This window comes from Lissotriton vulgaris, chromosome 5, assembly GCF_964263255.1.
Source record: "Lissotriton vulgaris chromosome 5, aLisVul1.2, whole genome shotgun sequence".
Taxonomy (NCBI): domain Eukaryota; kingdom Metazoa; phylum Chordata; class Amphibia; order Caudata; family Salamandridae; genus Lissotriton; species Lissotriton vulgaris.
The window spans coordinates 1,597,434,391-1,597,457,087 of NC_141693.1; the positions used below are offsets into that span (position 1 = coordinate 1,597,434,391).

Consider the following 22,697-nt stretch of genomic DNA (forward strand, 5'->3'; position numbering starts at 1 on the left):
GACCAGGTGTTTCCCCTCCTGCGAGCATAACAGAAAGTGGAGGGGGAGAAAGATCTCAGGCTCCCCGGGGAACTCAGGCAATATGTCTTTCATGCCCTGATGAAGGCGCAGGTAGTAAAAGATATCCAAAGGGGTGCGAGCAGCGGAGGCAAAAAAAACATCCGCAGATTTAAACGTACCGTTTACGAAGAGCTCACCCCAGGAGGTAAGTTGCAGGCGCTCGCAGAGTAACCGGAATCCTCGCTCTTGTAGAAGGGGGAGGACAGGATGAAACGTCAACGGTAGTCTGGGGGAGTACGGCAGGGAGCAAGACATTTTCTTTGCGATGCGATGCGACGCCACGCATCAAGAGTATAAGAGACTGAGGTATTTGGTGTCTGTATCAATGCCTCTAGGCAGAGAAGTAGACCATTAAGGGGAATGGGATGCACAATCCAATCCTCTACCGCCAGTTGAGGCATGAAGGGCGTCGGGACCAGCCAGTGATATGCGTAATGTGCTTCTGCGCACAGGTAATAGGCTTCAAAGTCAGGGACGTCGAAGCCTCCGACCTCACAAGGTAGAGTTAGCGTGGACCACCACAGTCGTGGGTTCTTACCCCCCCAGAACAACCAACACAGCTCCGACCTCAATGTTTTAAAGAAGAACGCACCCGGGTGGTATGGGATGTTGAGGAAAAGATATAAGAACTGGGGTAGGACCACCATTTTGATAAGGGACGCTCGGCCCGCCATGGAGAGCGGCAGAGCAATCCAACGGTCAACTGTGGCTGTGAGTTTCGTGATGGCCACCCCGTAATTAGCACGGAGCGTTTCATCCCTGTCACGGGATACTTGAATACCTAGGTAACGGAGATCTGCCCTACACCACTCAAGTGGGTAATTGAGGGGAAAGTCAGTCACTGCATCGGTCAAAGGAAAGATGTGTGACTTGGACCAATTTATGTGTATCCCCGACATCCTACCAAAAACTACGAATTCTCGTAGTAAAGGATTGAGGTGGATGTCCGAGTTTTTGACAAAGAGGGTGATGTCATCGGCGTATAAGGACACATCAATTTGGCGCTTGAGGCACTGTACCGCGCCAGCTCGATGCAGTTGACGTAAACTGCAGGCTAGGGGCTCGACCGCGATGGCAAATAGGAGAGGGGACAGGGGGCACCCCTGACGCGTACCCCTGGTAATGGCGATGGAGTGAGAGAGGCGGCCATTGAGGAGGACCTTCGCTGTGGGTTGTGTGTAGAGTAGTCTGATCCAGGAGATAAAAAGTTTAGGGAACCCCATATTCCCCAGGACAGAAAACAGATAGGGCCATTTGACAGAGTCGAATGCCTTGGTGGCATCCAGGAAGACAGCCGCTACTGGTAAGTCGGGGTGAACTGTGCGAAGCAGGGAAAACAAGGTGCGGAGGTTGTGCGATGTCGAGCGACCAGGAACGAATCCGGCCTGGTCAGGTAGAACGATCCTAGTCATAAGGAGGGACAGTCGGGTGGCCAGGACCTTTGCCAGGATCTTAACGTCGCAGTTAAGTAGGGAGAGTGGGAGGTACGAGCCGCAAGAAGCAGGATCTTTACCCGGCTTCAAGAGTGAGGTAATGACTACTTCCCGCATAGAGCGAGGGAGAATGCCATCGGCCAGCGATTCCTCGTACACCTCGCGAAGGACAGGGGCCATGATATCAATATAAGCCTTGTAAAACTCAGCAGGAATGCCATCAAGGCCTGGCGCCTTACCATTCTGCAATGACATAATGGCATCCCGGATCTCAACAATTTCGATGGGAGCAGCAAGAAAAGCCCTATCTCCATCGTTAAGCCTGCACAGTGCAACTTCTCAGAGGAAATCGGAATAGGGTACGTCAACCGTAGCAGCAGTGGTGTAGAGCTCGTGATAATGAGTGGTAAAGGCCTCTAGTAGTGCATCTGAGTCCCTGAGGATGTGGCCCTGGTCGTCAGTGAGTTGTAGGATGGTATTGTGGTCCCGTGGGGAGCGTGTGAGGATCGCGAGCGCCCTCCCTGGTCTGTCCCCCCTCGCAATATCTTCTGGCCTGCCAATGTTTCCCCCGGAATTTTGCCTCCCTGGTAGCCTCCTCCTCGTACTTCGACAGCTTGTCCCTAAATTCTGCATGAAGATCAGGATTAGCCTCCTCAGCCATGCGAAGTTCTAGTGCCCTAAGTTCTTTGTGTAATGAGTGGATAGTGCTTTGTATGTCGCGCAGGACCCCAAAGCTCTTGGATATACAGTACCCCCTTATGGTGACTTTGAAGGCCTCCCAGATGAAATCGACTGAGTCCACAGACCCCTTGTTCCTGGGAAAAAAAGCAGCGATTTCCTCCCCCAGCTCCGCTCGGAACAAACTGTCCAGCAGTGCCGCCGGCTGTAATCTCCAACCTGGCCTAGGGTTATCCCATCCAGGAATGCGTGTATGTAGTAGGACTGGGCTATGATCAGATTACGTCCTCGGTAAATGTGTAATCCCCAGAACTTCCGAGGTGACCACTTTGGAGATGAGGAAGTAGTCCAACCGTGCCCATGTGCCCAGATGCGAAGTGAAGTGTGTGCCTTCTCGCTGTGCCAAATGTAAGTGTCGTTTTTGTGGAACGGCACTGCACGTTTGAATAGAATTGTTACACCTCTAGCATATGTTGAGTATGAAGAAAATGCCCTGAGTCCAGCCCACTTGCCTGCAAAAGTAGCTCTGTCCTTTGGTGACAAGTGAGTCTCATGTAGCATGACAACATGGACATTATGTCTGTTAAGATAAGCAATCACATCACGACATTTTCTAGCATTGTTCAGTCCCCTAACGTTCCACGAGATACAGTTCAGTTGTGTATCAGGCCCTAGGCCCGCCATAGGAAGCCCTCCATCACTACACCCCACCCCTGTAGCGGTGAGACAGCAGGTACCGTACCATTGACAGCATTCAGTCGACTATTGTGCTTTGTGCCTTGAGTATCACCCCGGTGTGTGAACCGTGTGTCCTCAAACAATCCCGCCCCCCTCTCCCACTACTGCATCCCAATCATGCCAGCAGCCACCTGTCCCCACCCTCTTCCTCCCACCCTCTTCCTCCCTCCCCCCTTCCCGCCCCCCCCTTCCCGCAACTTTGACCTTTCAACATTGTGCATGGGGGACACCCGATAGGGAAACAACAACAAGGGCGCACAGCCACTGCTCCCGCCAACCGGCCTCCCGATCTGTACCGCCCTCAGTGGAGGTCGGGGCAGGGAGAGTGGTCCCTGGGGTACGTTACCATCGGTGAGTTCTAGTAGTCCAGTTCGGTAGTGCAGGTATTGCATCTCCCCTCCTTCCGAAGCGGGAGCAGTCGGTCATGGTTCAGGTCAGTGATCAGTTAGGGCATGATGTGACTGTAGGAAGGTGGATACCGGACTATGGTTACCCCCAACTTTTTGCCTGGTGTTTTGCTGGTTTTCTGACTTAGTTGACCTGGGACCCTGCTATTCAGGGCCCCAGGCCTACTGCTCTCTCTCTAAAATGGATTCCACGTACCTTAGGTACATATCTAATTGGATACCGAGTCACCTTATCAGTCCCTGTACAGTGTACCTTAGGTACCCAGGGCATAGGTGTACCCAGGGCCTACCAGGGGCTGCAGCATGTATTATGCCACCCCTGGCTGGCCATCCAAATCTGACAACTGGCTGCACGACAGCTGGGGCAAGGTGGTGTAATCATACTTTGCTTTAGATATAGTATTCCTATATCTAACCCTAAAATGGACACATGTATTCCTATCAGTCACTCCTATGGCAGGCCTTAACAATCCTGAAGGCAGAGTGCTTGGAATTATGTGAGATGGTGCTCTGGCATGAGCTGAGCCCGTTTGCAGCTTGCAGAACCAAGTCCTAAAAGCTGTTCAATGATAACGCGTACCATCTACTCTTAAGTGCCTTATAATCCTCGCAGTTATTTGCCAACTTTGGTATCGCTTTATCAAAACATGTCGAGTAAGGTGTCATACGAATTGGAATACTAACCCCTCGCCAATTCTGGCAACAGGGTTAGCATTCCACCCTTCTAGAGGGACACGACATGTATGTAACTGTGAACCCCGGTTAAAGTTAACTCGAGCCTCAGCATCACAAAATGGATGCTGCCACCACAGACACAAGTCTGACCTCCTGCTGCTGGGAGTCCTTCCAGCGAGGAGAGCTTGGACAAAGGGTTTCCTGTCAGGGGCGGTGCTAGCACCATCCCAGACAAGGTTTTGTGTATCCCAGGTAGGCAGGGCTGAGGAGGAAAGTGACTGCAAGTGGCACCCCGGTGCTCACTATGCATTTGCCGGTTTGAACCAGTTCCAGGGGCACACCAGCCCCTGAGCTGGGAAAGTCCGGACAAGGGAGAGGGGTGTAACCACCCCCCTCCTGGTCCCACCCATGGGCAGGACCTAGTCGTGTGCCAGCCCCTTTCTTTAGTATAAAGGTAGGAGCGGGCCCCCTTCCCAAATTAGATCATTCTGAATCTTGATGACTTTCCACGAAAGAACTCTTGAACCTTTCTGAAGACTCTCCCTTGTGACTAAGGAGTAGCCACCCTGCACCAGCGGGCACCATCTAAGCGCATGCGCTTTGCTGTAAGTCCATCCTCCGGATCAAGACTGCCCAGCTCGACGAGACCCGGATTCCCTGGCACCTCTGACCTCTTCCTGCTTCATCAGCCCAGCTGAGATTCGTGGGTGTGACGAGACCTGAAGGGACCTGCCATCTTCAAAACTGCACGACGCTTATCCAGCACGACCGCCGAGGGATCCTCGAGTGAGTGCTTTGGGGTTTGAGAAGCCCTAACCCTGAGCAGCTCCAGCACCGAAGTCCAGCCCCCCAGCATCCACGAGATCTGCGTGGGGCCCTTCTGCCCTTTGCTGCTCACCGCGTTGTCCGGCTACTTGCCTGCTGGCTTGTGGCCCTCCTGACGACGAACCACGACACTTTCATCGCTGGTCTGGTTGCTCCAGACTGGCCCTTGCTCCCTTCCAAGAGAGGAGCATCCCGGACCCTCCTGGTCCACTCCAGACGCCATCTTGAGTCCACCACTCCCAAATCTGGCTTTCGGCCAGGGCTGGAGTGTACGAGGGCAGTTGTGTACCTACAGTGGGTTCAGGGGCCTGCTCTACCCCCCTGCACTCTTTCTGGAAGTCTGCACAAGTTTATCCGACACAGTAACCAGAGTACAAAACTGTGAAAGCAGCGACAAGCCCCCTAGCAATGAGCAAATAAGGCAAACCACGCCCCAATTTGCATGACCTAAATATTTTCTACATATATTGCTTCAAATGAGGCACACATAACAGAAACCAAAACTCTCATTAGCAGTTGTAATGCCTTCTCCTGAAAGGAACAAAAAATAACTTTGAAAAAGATACAACGAATATAAAGTCTCAGATGCTGACCTAGTCATTTGTGAAACCTCACTCAGAGAGGCCAAACATGAGAAGGAGGCTGTAAACATCAGAAACCAGAAAGCTGGGCAGGCCTGTATACAACATGGACACAATACAAGACAAGATGACAACTAATGTTGAGGCATTTTGGAATTGGGGAGAAAGTTGTACATGTTATTAGGCAACAAGAATCAAACTAAATTCAAAAGCCAATACGCCAGAGTGGCCATGGGCACAAACAGGTTATATACCATTGCGATTTACATTTTCCACTGTTCTTTCGAAAAGGCAAATAAAGGATCTAGCATACACACACAGACACACAGAACTGCCTGATTCCATTCCAGCCACATGTGGCCTCATTCAGATATCGTGCTGGGTCCCCTTGACCTTGTGATAAACAATGAGTCACTGTCAGCTCCAGGAGGCTCATCATGAACCTATGACTGGGAGTAACCAGCAATAGCAGCCCACTACTAACTGTATCTGCAGAGTATCTGTCTTTGAGGGATCACATCAGCCCTGGCGTTTGGCACTCTAATACTGCAAAATGGTCTTGGAATTGTCAAGTTTGTCCACTCGGTCAAGCAGCCACGACAGCGGTAACACTTCGAGATTTATTGCTTTATAGAATATAATCACGTTCATGTTACTAATCATCCTCGGAAGTTTGATATGCTCGCAGAGGATATTTTTAAGGTAATGATGGCTTCATAAAGGACATGTCTGGCTTCCCTTCGAGTAAACTACTTCAGGTAGGAGACCTGCTGCTTTATCTTCAGTGTGCAGTCCATCCTCCACAGTGATACACACGGTTTACCTACACCAATACAGGAAGCCATGGCTCGCTGACTTCTTAAGGTTTGCACCCAAGATGCAGAACACTCCAGCACCGATCAGACAAACGTGTTCACTTCAGAAATTAACTCAAAGCACATCTCTTGAATGACCAGTTCATAGCTAGAGATTTTGCCACACCGGGGCATCCCTGAGTTTGTCACCCAGTGATGGCCGGTGCTGGTAAGAGCGGAGGTGGTGGCGACAGATGATGAGCGGGAGGGGGGACAGACAACACCGAGGGAGAAAAAGAAAACTTACCTTGCGCTCGCCAGCCCCCTATGAAAGTGCTGCCCGAGGTGCCCCCCCCACCTCAGCCAACCAACTGTGAAAGAGCACTGCATCCTTCACTGCTGAGCAACCTTCCTGTTACCCCCAGCTTCAAGGCAAAAACATCAGGCATCTCCACACCACTGTCCTTACAAAGCTGCACAATCTCAAATCGCTACCCCCGAGTGTTAGGTACATTATTTAGTCTATTTTTTGGTAGCACATTTTGAAATATAGAAGTGTCTGTAGCAATTCCAATACCACACAGGTCCTGAAGTCCGCAGCTCTCTGCACATACACGAATAAGGACAATCATTGTTCTTAACTGTCAAAACTGTTCCCATCCCAAAAAGAATAACATTAAAAGATATCAATGTTTCCCACAGCGTGCTATAAGGAAAAAAATGAAGTCGAAAGGAAGGTATTTACAAAAATAGAAGACCGAGCTCTCAGGCTGGCGCATCCATTCGAAAGAAAACCTAACAAAGGGAAACAACCACAGGAGGCCTTTCTGCTAGCTGACGTCACAGAGGACAGATGCTAAAAGGTTTCTTCTAGTCCTCGGATTACATGCTAGTCTCCAAAAAACAGTAGTGACTGCACAAACCCTTGGGGTACAGAGACTTGAAGATTAATCTGTTACCAAAGTTGAATGCTTTTCAGTCAGTTTACAGCATTTCGGAAAAAGCACACAGATCCGCCGACGTGTTGATTTTCTGGATTGGTGTCACTACAACGCATGCTTTTACATCGCATGCCTTTACAACGCGGTTTTTACCACGCAGTCCATTACAACGCATAATGCTTTTAGGCGCTGGATAGTGAATTATTTAATTTACTATTCCAACTCCAGTCCCCGTGGATAGCAGGGAAGGTGTTGGATAGTAAATTAAATATATTCCCTATCCTAGAGCGCCCCCCAGCGCAATGCGTTGTAATGGTATGCGTCGTAATGGTTGCGATGTAATGGTAGTACGTTGTAAAAAATGCGTTGTAAGTGATGTTCCCCTGATTTTCTGGACGCAGGGTAATATTTGAATAAAGAAAAGGATGCAAATATTATGCTTACATTTCCTAATTTTCGATGGAAGCAGAGAGGAGGAATACAAACTAAAACTGAAGAAAGAAGGAACTTTTAATACACCCTGAAACAACCTCTGACGACAGTATAACTTGAGTCAGTCAATGAATCATCAGGCTGCACAATCATTTTCAAGATAAGCTAATCACACCCTCTTTCTTGATGTAAGACAGTCATCCATTATCGTAAGTTTTTTTTTTTTTTTTGGGTTCAAACTTGCTTTATTGAGAAAAAAAGGCATAGTAAAATACACAGCTTGGATCGCCTACATCCCGGAGGCCGGCAGCGAGAGAGGACATGCAATACACAGCCTGTTTGTCGGCATCCCGGGGGCCCGACGGCATATTACAGATTGAAACAGCGTAGTCTCTGTGTCCGATGACGTTGGCCAAGCTAGGATGAGCAGCAGTCAAACAGGTTTTTGTGATCGAGAGAAGACTCTCACTGCTGTTTTGTAGATTGCATAACAGGAACCAAGAAACTCCCCAACTAGGTTACAACTAAGAGGTAGTGTATGACTGCGTAGTGGAAATGTGTGTCAATGGTGTATTTTGGTGGACTCAGCAGGAGGCGCGGTGTGGGTAGTGATGTGTCCAGTGCTAATTCTCAAGGGCCGTTGGCGTCCGTGGGATGTCAGTATTAGAAGCCATGGGGCACGAAGGACACAGCTCGCCAGAGGAGGCGATCTCGCGTCGTGGTGGCGATGGGGACGTGCAGGCACGGAGAGGGGAGAAAGGGCATTCCTGCCCAGGCAGGGCAGCTCACTCTACGGGGAATCTACGGGGGCAGTGACCCATGTCCAATGAGGGAAGGCCGCGAAGCCATCCCGAGATCACAGGACATGCATGGGAAGAATGTCAATGGCACTGGGGAGTGGTATTGTTAAATATGCAAAGCCTCTGACACCATGGATCACACAAGTTATTTTATGTTCACGTCCTATTTATTGACAGTGAATACTCTTGTCTTTTAGCACATTATTTAAAGGTTCAAGTGGGTACACATTGGGTGTGAACAACTCAATTTTGATTATCTCCTTACATCAAGAAATACATTCAATATTGACAGCAAAATAGCTTACTGGCTATTAGATAGATCAACGTGAGAAAAACACAGTGACAAAATTAGTGGAAAACTTAATAAATTCAAATATAAACAATCCACAAAGAAAAGAAAAGTGAGTTCATGTATCAATAGTATCTTATTTACAAATGGTGTTTCAGGGTCCTACTGTAAATCTAAAGGAGATTGTATTAATATCCCAGGGGGATGTTATTGGTCTGTCCCTCAGTGGGAAAAGTTAATTGTCCTGTATCGTGCCAGGGAAAGTCCTATATTCCAAAAGTTATTTTATGCCTAATGGTGAGATGCGTCTCTCACTGTATGTCCCAATGATTTGGTTGGATCATATGGCATATAATCCTCCTGGCACCAAAGTTGAGCCTACGCGTTTCGACCTTGGAGAAAGTCTTGACAGGGAGGGAACTTTGTAAAGGTCTTCATCAGGGCTCTTAGTAGGTGATGAGGAGCATCATGTTGCACCTACAGGAAAAGTTTTGGGAGCATGTTTTAGTGGTAGGGTATAAAATATAGGACCAAGTTACAGTGCTTATAGGTATTGGTTATCTCAATTAAAAAATCACGTACCCAAGGGTGAGAAAGTCAGTACTGCATTCGATGAGTACAGTTGAATTACAGAAGACGAGAAGATGGTTCCTCACACGTCAGTGTGGTGAAGCTGTATGACTGCAGTCTTTTTTATTTTGATATTTTGTACTGTGGAGAGAAGCAGGGAGAAAGAGTTCAGACCTCCGTGTTAGTGAACTGGGTCTTGTGAGTTTCTCTTAGATGTGAGCATGGCGCCTGTGTTAGGCTGCATTGGAGTAAGTGCTAGCGTGAGACTTGTGCACTCAATAGTTAGTTGCAAGGATGGAGTTGTGCCTCACTATATTAGTGGTGGGCTAAGGCGTCTCGTACCTGCAGAAGTCTGGAGGGTTCTTTGTCAGCGCCACAGCGTCGTCATTGCGGGACGGGTTCTCCGCAAGATGAAGGAGCAGGGGTACATCACATTCCCGGCATTTCTTTCTCTGGCGTGTTGCTTCTTTCTCGGCTCTCGTTGTAGGGGTTTTGCACAGCGTTCGGCAGGCGTAGATTCTTACGTCCTGATCGGAGATGAGAGCGGAGCTGTCATTGGTTCGTTCTCCGGCAGTAATGTCTTGACGCTCCTGATAGGGCTGGATTGACGCGTCGTATGCACGTGATCCTGTTGCTAAGCGATCGGGACGCTTTTAGCTGCAGTGGAAACATTCGGTCTGCGCACTGAGATTATGTGTTGTGTTTAGCACATAAAACTGGAAATTTCCGCTAATTCATTAAGTCCATGGTTGACAGTGTCTAGATACATGATAGTCTTGGCTTCCTGCTTGGACAGGTTATCGGCTACGTTTTTACCTTTCACTTGTTTTACCACAGTCCATTTCAGATCGTCTGGTCCATGTTGTTTTTCAATGAAGTGGGAGACCATGGGTGCATTTTCCTTTTCGCATCGAATTCTGGAGCGATGTTGTGATATCCTTGTTTTGATGGGTTGGCTTGTTTTGCCGACATATGCAAGTCCGCAGGGGCATATGGCACAATAAATAACGTTGCTGGTATTGCAGTTGGTAAATATCTCGTGTTTGATTTGTTTATGCCCATAGTAGAAAATAGTTCCTTCAATGGTACTATTGCAGGAAACGCAGTTGCCGCATTTATGATGTCCTTTGACTGGCGGGAGGTTCAGGAGTGACTGAATTGAGCTATCTTGCCTCGGTAATGCTGTGTCAGCTCTGACCAATTTGTTTCTCACACTCTCATTCTTTTTGAGTGCGAAGATGGGTGGATCTTCAAGTGGTTTCAGGCTCCGTACTGTATTCCAATTTTTTGTGACTATTTTCTTGATTTCTGTGGTTGCTCCAGAAAAGGTTGTCACACATACGATTGGGGTGTCCTCCTTGTTCTTATCTTTGGGAGTCAGGAGGGTATCTCTCGGGATATACCAAGCTCTCTTCATGCTTCTCTTCAGCAATTTCTTGGGATATCCTCTTACAAGTAGTTTATGCATCAGTTCCTGAGCGTGTTGGAAATCGTCAGGTTTCTTTGTGCAATTCCTGCGCAATCTCAAGAATTGGCTGAATGGTAGATTTTCTCGGAGGTTGCGTTGGTGAAAACTGGAGAAGTGCAGAAAGGTATTGCGGTCGGTCTCTTTAGTGTATAGTGTGGTATACATGGCGCCCTCTTCATTTTTGACCATTAGATCCAGGAAATTTATTTGTTTTTTACTGTATGACAGGGTGAATTGGATGTTGGGATTCCGATCGTTGAGCCAGATGGCAAATTCTTTCAATGTTAGTTCTTCGCCTCGCCACAGCATGAAGACGTCGTCTATATAACGTCGCCAAACTTTTATATGTCCATCAAATGGATTGTTGTTGAAAATCCAAGTGGCTTCATATAGAGCCATGTACATTATGGCCATTTCCGGCGCGAAGGGACATCCCATGGCCGTCCCCATGGTTTGGAGGTATTGTATGTTATTGAATTTGAAAAAATTGAATTTCAAACAAGTCTCCGCTAGTTTGATTAGGAAATCGGTTGGGACATTATGTGGCCGTTCTCTCTTTTCAAGGAAGAATTCAAGTGCTTCCAGGCCGTCTTCTTGCGGGATGTTGGAGTATAAACTCACGATGTCCATAGTGACCAGAAATTCCATTGATTCATCAAAGGGTTGGCCATCTAGAAAATTTATCGCTTCCATTGTGTCCTTAATGAAGCTTGCAGTCTGGCCAACAAGAGGTTTTAGAAACGTGTCGACGTATTTGGCCGGTCGTTCCAGTATTGAGTTCACCCCCGATATAATCGGGCGGCCTGGAGGGTTCATTGGGTCCTTGTGGACTTTAGGTAGAATGTACATCAAGGGCGTACGTGGGTTTTTGTTTATTAGATATTCACCCTCTTTTTTGGATAACCATCCTTCTTTTCTGCCCAGATTAACCAGCGTTTCTAAACGATCTTTCAATTTTTCATTCCAGTTGTCGTTCGTTTTTTTGTAGTATTTATACTCCAACATCCCGCAAGAAGACGGCCTGGAAGCACTTGAATTCTTCCTTGAAAAGAGAGAACGGCCACATAATGTCCCAACCGATTTCCTAATCAAACTAGCGGAGACTTGTTTGAAATTCAATTTTTTCAAATTCAATAACATACAATACCTCCAAACCATGGGGACGGCCATGGGATGTCCCTTCGCGCCGGAAATGGCCATAATGTACATGGCTCTATATGAAGCCACTTGGATTTTCAACAACAATCCATTTGATGGACATATAAAAGTTTGGCGACGTTATATAGACGACGTCTTCATGCTGTGGCGAGGCGAAGAACTAACATTGAAAGAATTTGCCATCTGGCTCAACGATCGGAATCCCAACATCCAATTCACCCTGTCATACAGTAAAAAACAAATAAATTTCCTGGATCTAATGGTCAAACATGAAGAGGGCGCCATGTATACCACACTATACACTAAAGAGACCGACCGCAATACCTTTCTGCACTTCTCCAGTTTTCACCAACGCAACCTCCGAGAAAATCTACCATTCAGCCAATTCTTGAGATTGCGCAGGAATTGCACAAAGAAACCTGACTATTTCCAACACGCTCAGGAACTGATGCATAAATTACTTGTAAGAGGATATCCCAAGAAATTGCTGAAGAGAAGCATGAAGAGAGCTTGGTATATCCCGAGAGATACCCTCCTGACTCCCAAAGATAAGAACAAGGAGGACACCCCAATCGTATGTGTGACAACCTTTTCTGGAGCAACCACAGAAATCAAGAAAATAGTCACAAAAAATTGGAATACAGTACGGAGCCTGAAACCACTTGAAGATCCACCCATCTTCGCACTCAAAAAGAATGAGAGTGTGAGAAACAAATTGGTCAGAGCTGACACAGCATTACCGAGGCAAGATAGCTCAATTCAGTCACTCCTGAACCTCCTGCCAGTCAAAGGACATCATAAATGCGGCAACTGCGTTTCCTGCAATAGTACCATTGAAGGAACTATTTTCTACTATGGGCATAAACAAATCAAACACGAGATATTTACCAACTGCAATACCAGCAACGTTATTTATTGTGCCATATGCCCCTGCGGACTTGCATATGTCGGCAAAACAAGCCAACCCATCAAAACAAGGATATCACAACATCGCTCCAGAATTCGATGCGAAAAGGAAAATGCACCCATGGTCTCCCACTTCATTGAAAAACAACATGGACCAGACGATCTGAAATGGACTGTGGTAAAACAAGTGAAAGGTAAAAACGTAGCCGATAACCTGTCCAAGCAGGAAGCCAAGACTATCATGTATCTAGACACTGTCAACCATGGACTTAATGAATTAGCGGAAATTTCCAGTTTTATGTGCTAAACACAACACATAATCTCAGTGCGCAGACCGAATGTTTCCACTGCAGCTAAAAGCGTCCCGATCGCTTAGCAACAGGATCACGTGCATACGACGCGTCAATCCAGCCCTATCAGGAGCGTCAAGACATTACTGCCGGAGAACGCACCAATGACAGCTCCGCTCTCATCTCCGATCAGGACGTAAGAATCTACGCCTGCCGAACGCTGTGCAAAACCCCTACAACGAGAGCCGAGAAAGAAGCAACACGCCAGAGAAAGAAATGCCGGGAATGTGATGTACCCCTGCTCCTTCATCTTGCGGAGAACCCGTCCCGCAATGACGACGCTGTGGCGCTGACAAAGAACCCTCCAGACTTCTGCAGGTACGAGACGCCTTAGCCCACCACTAATATAGCGAGGCACAACTCCATCCTTGCAACTAACTATTGAGTGCACAAGTCTCACGCTAGCACTTACTCCAATGCAGCCTAACACAGGCACCATGCTCACATCTAAGAGAAACTCACAAGACCCAGTTCACTAACACGGAGGTCTGAACTCTTTCTCCCTGCTTCTCTCCACAGTACAAAATATCAAAATAAAAAAGACTGCAGTCATACAGCTTCACCACACTGACGTGTGAGGAACCATCTTCTCGTCTTCTGTAATTCAACTGTACTCATCGAATGCAGTACTGACTTTCTCACCCTTGGGTACGTGATTTTTTAATTGAGATAACCAATACCTATAAGCACTGTAACTTGGTCCTATATTTTATACCCTACCACTAAAACATGCTCCCAAAACTTTTCCTGTAGGTGCAACATGATGCTCCTCATCACCTACTAAGAGCCCTGATGAAGACCTTTACAAAGTTCCCTCCCTGTCAAGACTTTCTCCAAGGTCGAAACGCGTAGGCTCAACTTTGGTGCCAGGAGGATTATATGCCATATGATCCAACCAAATCATTGGGACATACAGTGAGAGACGCATCTCACCATTAGGCATAAAATAACTTTTGGAATATAGGACTTTCCCTGGCACGATACAGGACAATTAACTTTTCCCACTGAGGGACAAACCAATAACATCCCCCTGGGATATTAATACAATCTCCTTTAGATTTACAGTAGGACCCTGAAACACCATTTGTAAATAAGATACTATTGATACATGAACTCACTTTTCTTTTCTCTGTGGATTGTTTATATTTGAATTTATTAAGTTTTCCACTAATTTTGTCACTGTGTTTTTCTCACGTTGATCTATCTAATAGCCAGTAAGCTATTTTGCTGTCAATATTGAATGTATTTCTTGATGTAAGGAGATAATCAAAATTGAGTTGTTCACACCCAATGTGTACCCACTTGAACCTTTAAATAATGTGCTAAAAGACAAGAGTATTCACTGTCAATAAATAGGACGTGAACATAAAATAACTTGTGTGATCCATGGTGTCAGAGGCTTTGCATATTTAACAATATTTACTTTGATTCCTGCCTCTGATTCCCTAAACAGAATCAACCCCCTGTGACCTTGCAAAACTGGGGAGTGGTAGGCACGTCATCCGACTGCGCATCGTCGTTTGAGCGTTTAAGCAAGTAGTGTACCAGTGGATCCCAAATGTCCCTGGGTCGGCACGAAAGAGGCAGCAGTTCAGCAAAGGTGGTATGCTGGTCCTGGCAGTATGTTAAGTCAGTCAGCCAGTCCTTGAACTTGGGCGCTCTGCCCCTGCTCCAACGGCAAGCAACACGCCGCTTGGCCAGAAGCAATGCCATGTCAATGAATTTTCTGTATTCTCTGGGCAACTGCTTGGTGTATCCGAGGACGGCTACCAGTGGGTCTGCAGGAATTTCCTCGTCTACCATCTCTGCAACGGCTTCGATGACCTGTCGCCAGTAGTCGGCAACTTGGGGGCAGGACCACGCCAGGTGAAGAAAATCAGCATGTTCTGCACAACAACGTTCACAGCGATCGTTATCGGCCAACCCAAATCTATGCTTCCGAACCGGCGTGTAGTATATTCTCTGAAGAAATTTGTAATGTATAATTTTTAATCTGCAACTGGCAGAAATGCGGGAGGTTAATGCACAGCAGTGTTTCCATTGGTCGTCCGAAAGCTCCAGTCCAAGCTCCGCAGACCAGCGCAGGCGGGCAGCAGAGGCCTGCAATGGGGCAGCACTTCGGATTTGGCGGTAGAGCCCAGAGACCAAATGGGTCCCATCCTGTGACCCTAAAAGGAAGTGTAGTGGCGGCAGGGTCGCTGGCTCATCAGGGTAGCCGGGTAGGATGTCCCGCATCCCGGCTCGCAGCCGAACATAGTAAAAGAGTTCAAGGGGTGTATGTTCGTGCGTTCTGAAGAAAAGGTCAGCTGATTTAAAATGACCGTCTTGGAACAGATCTCCCCAGCGGGTGATAAGAAGCTTGCCACATAGCCGCTGGAACCCCAGCTCCGACAACAAGGAAAGCCGCGGGTGATAGGTAAGCGGTAGCCTGGGGGAGTAGGGCAGTATGCATAATAATCGCCGAGCAATGCGGCGCCATGCATCCAATGTGCAGGATACCGAGGTATCTGCAGTGTCGATGGAAGTCTCGGGACAGTGTAGCAGGCCATTCAGCGGGAGCGGGTGTACTATCCAGTCCTCCACCGCTATATGTGGCATGAAGGGAGTGGGAGCCATCCAGTGATAGGCAAAATGTGCCTGTGCACTCAAATAGTATGTTTCAAAATCGGGGACATCGAACCCTCCCTGGTCATAGGGAAGGGTCAGCGTTGACCACTTTAATCGGGGAGATTTGCCACCCCAAAAGAGTCTGCGCAGTTCTGTGCAGAGTGTCTTGAAGAAGAAGGCACCAGGGTAATAGGGGATATTTAGGAAAAGGTACAGGAAGCGGGGCAGTATCACCTTTTTTATGAGGGAGGCCCTTCCAGCCATGGAGAGTGACAACGTAATCCAGTAATCCACCTATCGACGGAGGCAGTCAATTGGGTCATGGCTACTCCATAGTTAGATCGGAGTGTTTCGTCCTTGTCCCGAGCAATACGGATCCCCAAGTAGCGAAGATCATCTCGGCACCACTCCAGTGGATAATCAAGGGGGAAGTCGTGCACCGCGTCGGTAAGAGGAAAGAATTGCGATTTGGACCAATTGATGTGAACACCAGACAGCCCCCCGAAAAGGACGAATTCACGAAGCAGGGGATTGAGGTGTAGGGACGGGTATTTAGCGTACAGCGTGATGTCATCCGCATAGAGGGAGACATCGATTTGCCGCTGCAGGCATTGTACCGCTCCAGCTCAGTGTAATTGACGCAGGCGACAGGCCAGAGGCTCGACCGCAATAGCAAATAATAGAGGCGAGAGCGGGCATCCTTGACGGGTGCCTCTTGTAAGGTTGATGGGCTGTGACAGTTTTCCATTTATCAGTACTTTTGCCGTAGGGTCCGTGTATAGGAGGCGCACCCAGGCCAAGAACATCTTAGGGAATCCCATACCGGCCAAGACCGAGAAGAGGTAGGGCCATTCGACAGAGTCGAACGCCTTGGTGGCGTCTAGGAACACCGCCGCCACTGGGACGTTAGGGTGGTCCGTAAGGAGCAGGGAGAAAATGGTGCGGAGATTATGGGACGTGGATCTGCCCGCCACAAATCCAGATTGGTCGGGTAGGACAATTCTGGTCATGAGCAGCGAGAGACGTGTAGCTAGAATCTTGGCTAGGATCTTGACGTCGCAGTTCAGAAGGGAAAGTGGACGGTAGGAGTCACAGGAGGTGGGCCTCTTATCTGGCTTCAGGAGGGAGGTGATAACTACCTCGCGCATAGAGCAGGGTAGTCTTCCATCAGCGAGGGATTCGGTAAAGACTTCACTAAGCACGGGCGCCATTATATCGATATAGGCTTTGTAAAATTTGGCCGGAATGCCATCAAGCCCCGGAGCCTTACCGTTTTTGAGGGACATGATGGCCTCACGAACCTCGTCCAGCTCGAAAGGCGCCGCTAGGAACTCCCTATCCCCGTCGCTAAGCCAGCAAAGTGCTACGTCATTTAGATATTCGGCATATGGTGCGTCCGCTTCTGCTGTGGATGTGTATAATGTCGAGTAGTGTGCTGTGAAAGCAGTGAGTATCGCATCTGAGTCTCTAATGGTGGCACCAGTCGCATCGGTAAGTTCTAATATAGTGTTGTGTTCTCGTGGTACACGTGTGAGTGCAGCTAGTACTTTTCCAGGCCTATCCCCCTCACAATATCTCCGGGCCGCCCAGTGTTTGCCCCGGTACTTTGCTTCCCTTGCAGCCTCTTCCTCGTATTTGGACAATGTCTCCCTAAAGGTTACCTGTAGGCGTGGGTCAGTATCCGCCGCCATCTGTAGCTCTAGGTCCCGCAGCTCCCCCTCCAGTGTGGTGATGGTGCGCAAGATATCTCGTAGTACCCCGTGGCTTTTGGAAATGCAGAACCCCCTGATAGTGAGCTTGAAGGCCTCCCATATGTGCTCAACCGACTCGACCGAGCCCTTGTTCCTAGGGAAGAAGTCTCTGATCTCCTCTCCCAACTCAGTGCGGAAGAGATCGTCAAGGAGTACATCGGGGCCTAACCTCCACTGTGGTCTCGGACTGTCCCACCCAGTGGTCTGGAACTGCAACCTAACAGGGCTGTGGTCTGAGTAGGTTCTGGGCAAGTGGTCAATTCCTAACAGTCCCCTGGTAATATCTCGGGTGACCAGAAAGTAATCTAAGCGCGCCCATGTCCCGGTGTGAGATGTGAAATGTGTGCCCTCTCGTCCTATGGGATGTAGGTGTCTCCAGGCATCGAACAGTCCGCCCTCCTCCACCACACCCTCCAAAGTTTCCCTGGCATGAGGCTTGTAGGAGCTGACACCATCCGCTCTGTCAAGGTGGGGCGCCAGCGCCAGATTAAAATCACCACCCCAGACGATGTGCCGTGCCCCAACGGAGACAATTTTACCCCACAGTGTGGAAAAAAAGGCAGGTGAGTCCACATTCGGTGCATACATTGAGACAAATAAATAGGTGTCATGTCCCACCCTTCCCCATAGCAAAACATACCGCCCCTCCCCGTCTACCTCCTTCCCAAAGCGGTGGAAAGGTACGCCACGGGCAATGAGTATCGCCACACCCCTCGCATAAGACGAATAGGAGGAAAAAACGCGGGTACCAGCCCGTTTCGATGCAAAAGACGTGTCCCTACCCATGGGCATGTGTGTCTCCTGCAGCATGGCAATCTGTACATGATGTCTGTTTAAGTAGGCAATAACATTCCTGCATTTTTTGGCATCGTTCAACCCTCGGACGTTCCACGACAAACATGTTAGTCGCGCAGTTGTGTTCATAGCAGCCATGGACATAGTGACAGTAGCGGCTGAAATGCCCAAAGGGGCCCAATCTTGAAACCACATCCGCCTCCGCAGGCCCAAACCACACACCAAGTTAGCAAATAAATACACCGTCTATGCAGTTGCAACCTTACAAAATCCAACCCCCCCCCACCCACCCCAGCATCCCAAACATGCCAGTAGCCATGGATCCCCCTAACGTGACCCCCCCCATCCCCCCCCCAACTTTAGTGAGGCAATCAGCCAAACAAACGACAAGTCAGTGGGGAACACCCGACAGGGGTACATCAGAAAGTACGCACTGCCACTATCCGGCCCCTAGCTCCAGAACTATACCGTCCTCGGTGGAGTCTAGGGCCGAAAGAGTGGTCCTTGGTATACGTTACCACTGGGGTGCAAGGTCCAGACAGTTCGCCGCTTCTGTATCCCCCCAGCCCACAGGCGGTGAGCCGTTGCCAGCTTGTAGGTTGGTATGATGCTTATGCAGTTCAAAGTACGATAGGTCCATCAGTCTTCATGGTGCTCTGGAGGTAGATCAGCATTCTCCTGTTCGTCCGCAGGCACATGGCCGTCCCTGCGCGCTCTTCGGATCGTCTTTAGGAAGTCTTCAGCTTTTTGCGGGTTGGTGAAGAAACGCTGTTTGCCTTGGTGGGTAACTCTAAGCTTCGCAGGATATAAGAGGGCATAGTCTATTTGGGCTTCCCGCAGTTTTTTTTTCACTGGAAGGAACTTGCGCCGCTCATCTTGAACCATCGGCGTGAAGTCGGGATAAATGGAGAAAGTGATGCCTTCATACCGCAGTGATTTCTGAGTCCGGGCAGCTCTGAGGGCCGTATCGCGATCGCGATAATTCAGAAGGCGAGCGATTATAGGTCTCGGTGCCCAGCAGTGCCGCAAAATGGCCAATCACTGCATGACTACATGTAGTCACACACAGTGATTGGCCATTATGCAGTGTGTGTGTCACCACCCACACGCGGCATCCAATAATGGATTGCCTTGCCCTGCCCTGCTGCGAGGTGATCGGCCAATCCTGGCGCTGCAAGCAGCGCCAGGATTGGCTAGGGGGGCTCACTGACTGCTCGCCCTGTGTCGCCTCTGTAAAGCCGGGGGCTGCGGCCAGGTTAAACTAGCACCCCCCTGGTCTCTCTCTATGGGGGACCTTTCATGCGCATGCTCGGGCTAGTTTCTGCCCCAAGCATTACTTGCGCTGTAGATACCTTGGCTGGCCTGGCTGTCTGCTGCTGCAGCTGAGTGATTGCATCACGTGGACTGTCACTTAGCTGCGCAGCCCCCCTGCGCAGCACTCTCCCAGATTACCCGGGTGCTTCCCGGATTCCCGGCGGCGCACGCACGACTTTAACTAAATTTGTCATCAGTCAGTGTGTGTGTGTTTATGATTTCTTGCAGCAGCCGAGCAGCGTCGTCCATGGGCCTGTGGGGCTACGCCCCTTCGCCCCAATGGACGCACCGCTGCTGCGGAGGAGAGGTGCCGTTCCGGATCCCGAATGTAGAGGAGTGTGTTGTCCGCGTACGGCGACACTAAGTTCATATCCCGGGACTCGTATGCCTTTATATTGATGGTACTCCCGGAGAGTGCAAGCCAAGGGTTTAGCTACCAGAGCATACAGAATCAGGGAGAGGGGGCAGCCCTGTCGCGTATCCCTAGTAATACTGATAGAGTCTGTCACCAGGTCTCCAAGTTTTATCCTGGCTGTAGGTGAGCTATACAGTATCACCAGTAGTTTTAGGAAAACCACCCCAAGCCCCATTCGCATTAAGACTCATGCGGGCCATTCAACAAAGTCGAAGGCCTTCTCCACGTCAAGAAAAACTGCTACTGCCGCAGTGTCAGGTTTAGTGTGCTCGACGGCGCCAAATATCATGGGCAGATTATAGGTAAGGTTGCGGCCCGAAATAAAACCAGCCTGCTCAGGAGCTACCTGGAGTGGGACCAAAGGGACCAATCTATTCGTCAGGATTTTAGCAAATATTTTAGTGTCAGCATTGAGTAAAGAGAGAGGACGGTATGACGAACAGTCCTCAGAAGGTTTACCAGGCTTTAGTATAGCTACTATTATCGCCTCCCTCATGGTAGGCAGCATAGTACCGAAGACGCACATAATATCGAATAGAGTGGTTAGATGTGGCAATAACAAGTCTAGGAATGTCTTATAAAAAACTACTGTCAAACCATCCGACCCCAGGGCACCCCCAGATTTCATTTTGGACAAGGCCAGGAAAATCTCTTACTCGATCGGGCGCATCAAAAACTCACGATGCGTGTTAGTGAGCCAGGGCAGCTTAATATAAGTTAAATATTCCAGAATTTCCACCTCCGTACCCTAACTACGTGATGAGTATAGGCTTGAATAAAACTGGCGAAATCTCTCTCCTATGGCAGGGCTGTCTGTGATTACCACACCATCCGCAGACTTAATTTCCGATACTGCAGCGTATCCGCGACTCTTCTTTAATAACTGCGACAGCACCCTGCCCGGACGCTCCCCTTCCCCTTATATGCGAGCAGTAGCGTATTTACCAAGATGCTTTATTTCTTTAGGTGCTAAGGAGATTTACGGCGCTCTAGAAGGAATACACTACACAAACAATTCACTGCTACTATTCAAAGCCCGGGTGCTTGCAATATAGTTTTGGAAGATAGCACCTCACTTCCCACCGCCTAATCAGCCGATTAGGCACAATTGATAAAGATATGGTACTGCAGCACTCCACTTATCACAACATATAAAGTCTCTTGGTCATTGATTCAGCACTCCAGTAATATCAAATAGTCCCAAGGCTCTTGAAACTTCTTCTTTTATTGGTTTATAAATCCGACTCCAATCCCATGCCAACACGTTTCGCCGAGGTTAATGATAACCATCCGGCTTCGTCAGGGCTGGAAGTGATACAAAATGCGTTTTCTACCATCCTCACTTCATTTAAATATAACAATTCTTATTTACAGAGCCCTTTTAGACCCAAAACAACAACCCTGTGCTCCATAGATATCTATCCAAGGTAACAAAAGGTAAGTTGTCCCCGAGCACATATATGCCAATTCTTATATTATTCCAAGAGAGAAGATAGCCAAAATCAAATGAATGTCCTTTCAAAGTTCATCAGATCAAATTCCTTTAATTTTCATTTCTTTTCTCTTCAAACATCAAATCTCTTCACAGTCTTCATCTAGTTCAAACAGAAGGTAGCCAACACGTGTTTCGTCAGAGGGTACAGTCACCCAAATGACTTCTTCAGGGCAAAAAGATCAATCCAAACAACAAATAGTATAGACCAATTCCAGAAGGCAATTGTTCCTCAATTATAAATTGGAACTCATTCCATTGTGTATATCTGAGTTCTTCATATGGGGTAATATGTAGTTTAGATCAAGGAGAGTACTCCTCACGTCTTTAGAAGGGGTTCCGTTACCTGGTGGTGACTGTAACGGAACCCCTTCTAAAGACGTGAGGAGTACTCTCCTTGATCTAAACTACATATTACCCCATATGAAGAACTCAGATATACACAATGGAATGAGTTCCAATTTATAATTGAGGAACAATTGCCTTCTGGAATTGGTCTATACTATTTGTTGTTTGGATTGATCTTTTTGCCCTGAAGAAGTCATTTGGGTGACTGTACCCTCTGACGAAACACGTGTTGGCTACCTTCTGTTTGAACTAGATGAAGACTGTGAAGAGATTTGATGTTTGAAGAGAAAAGAAATGAAAATTAAAGGAATTTGATCTGATGAACTTTGAAAGGACATTCATTTGATTTTGGCTATCTTTTCTCTTGGAATAATATAAGAATTGGCATATATGTGCTCGGGGACAACTTACCTTTTGTTACTGAATTCTCTGTTTTCAGAGGACTCCTTTGGGGACGCAAGTGGCCGCTTTCCCCTGTTCCCTTGAGCCTTCGTATAAGGAGAATATTAATTTAGTTGTAGTTGCGCAAGAGTTACCCAGCCACTATCTGTTTTTGCTATCTATCCAAGGTGACAGCATCATGCACAGAATACATATTTGCTCATATAGTGCACCGTGCAATGTTATTCAGCTTTTTAGAAAAACAATAGTCTTGAAAGTTAAATAAATAGCAACATACAATTCTTATTGTAATACATTACATAAACCAGTGCCATACTCATTACATGCGTTGCATTTTAGTGAAAGGAAAATGATTCATTTCTACTGAGACCACTCGTGACTTTTCCACTGCATTCCCATGCGTGCTACTCAATTTGTAAGAGATAATATTTACCTCAACTTGGCTTTACAATGCAAACTAATTAGAGA

At 48.0% G+C, this 22,697-nt stretch overlaps 1 protein-coding gene across 2 annotated transcripts in view; it reads right to left on the minus strand.

Annotated features, from left to right (window-relative positions):
• Nucleotides 1–22,697, minus strand: part of TM9SF1 (transmembrane 9 superfamily member 1) — a 281,183-nt gene that overhangs the window by 238,414 nt on the left and 20,072 nt on the right. The window lies entirely within an intron of this gene.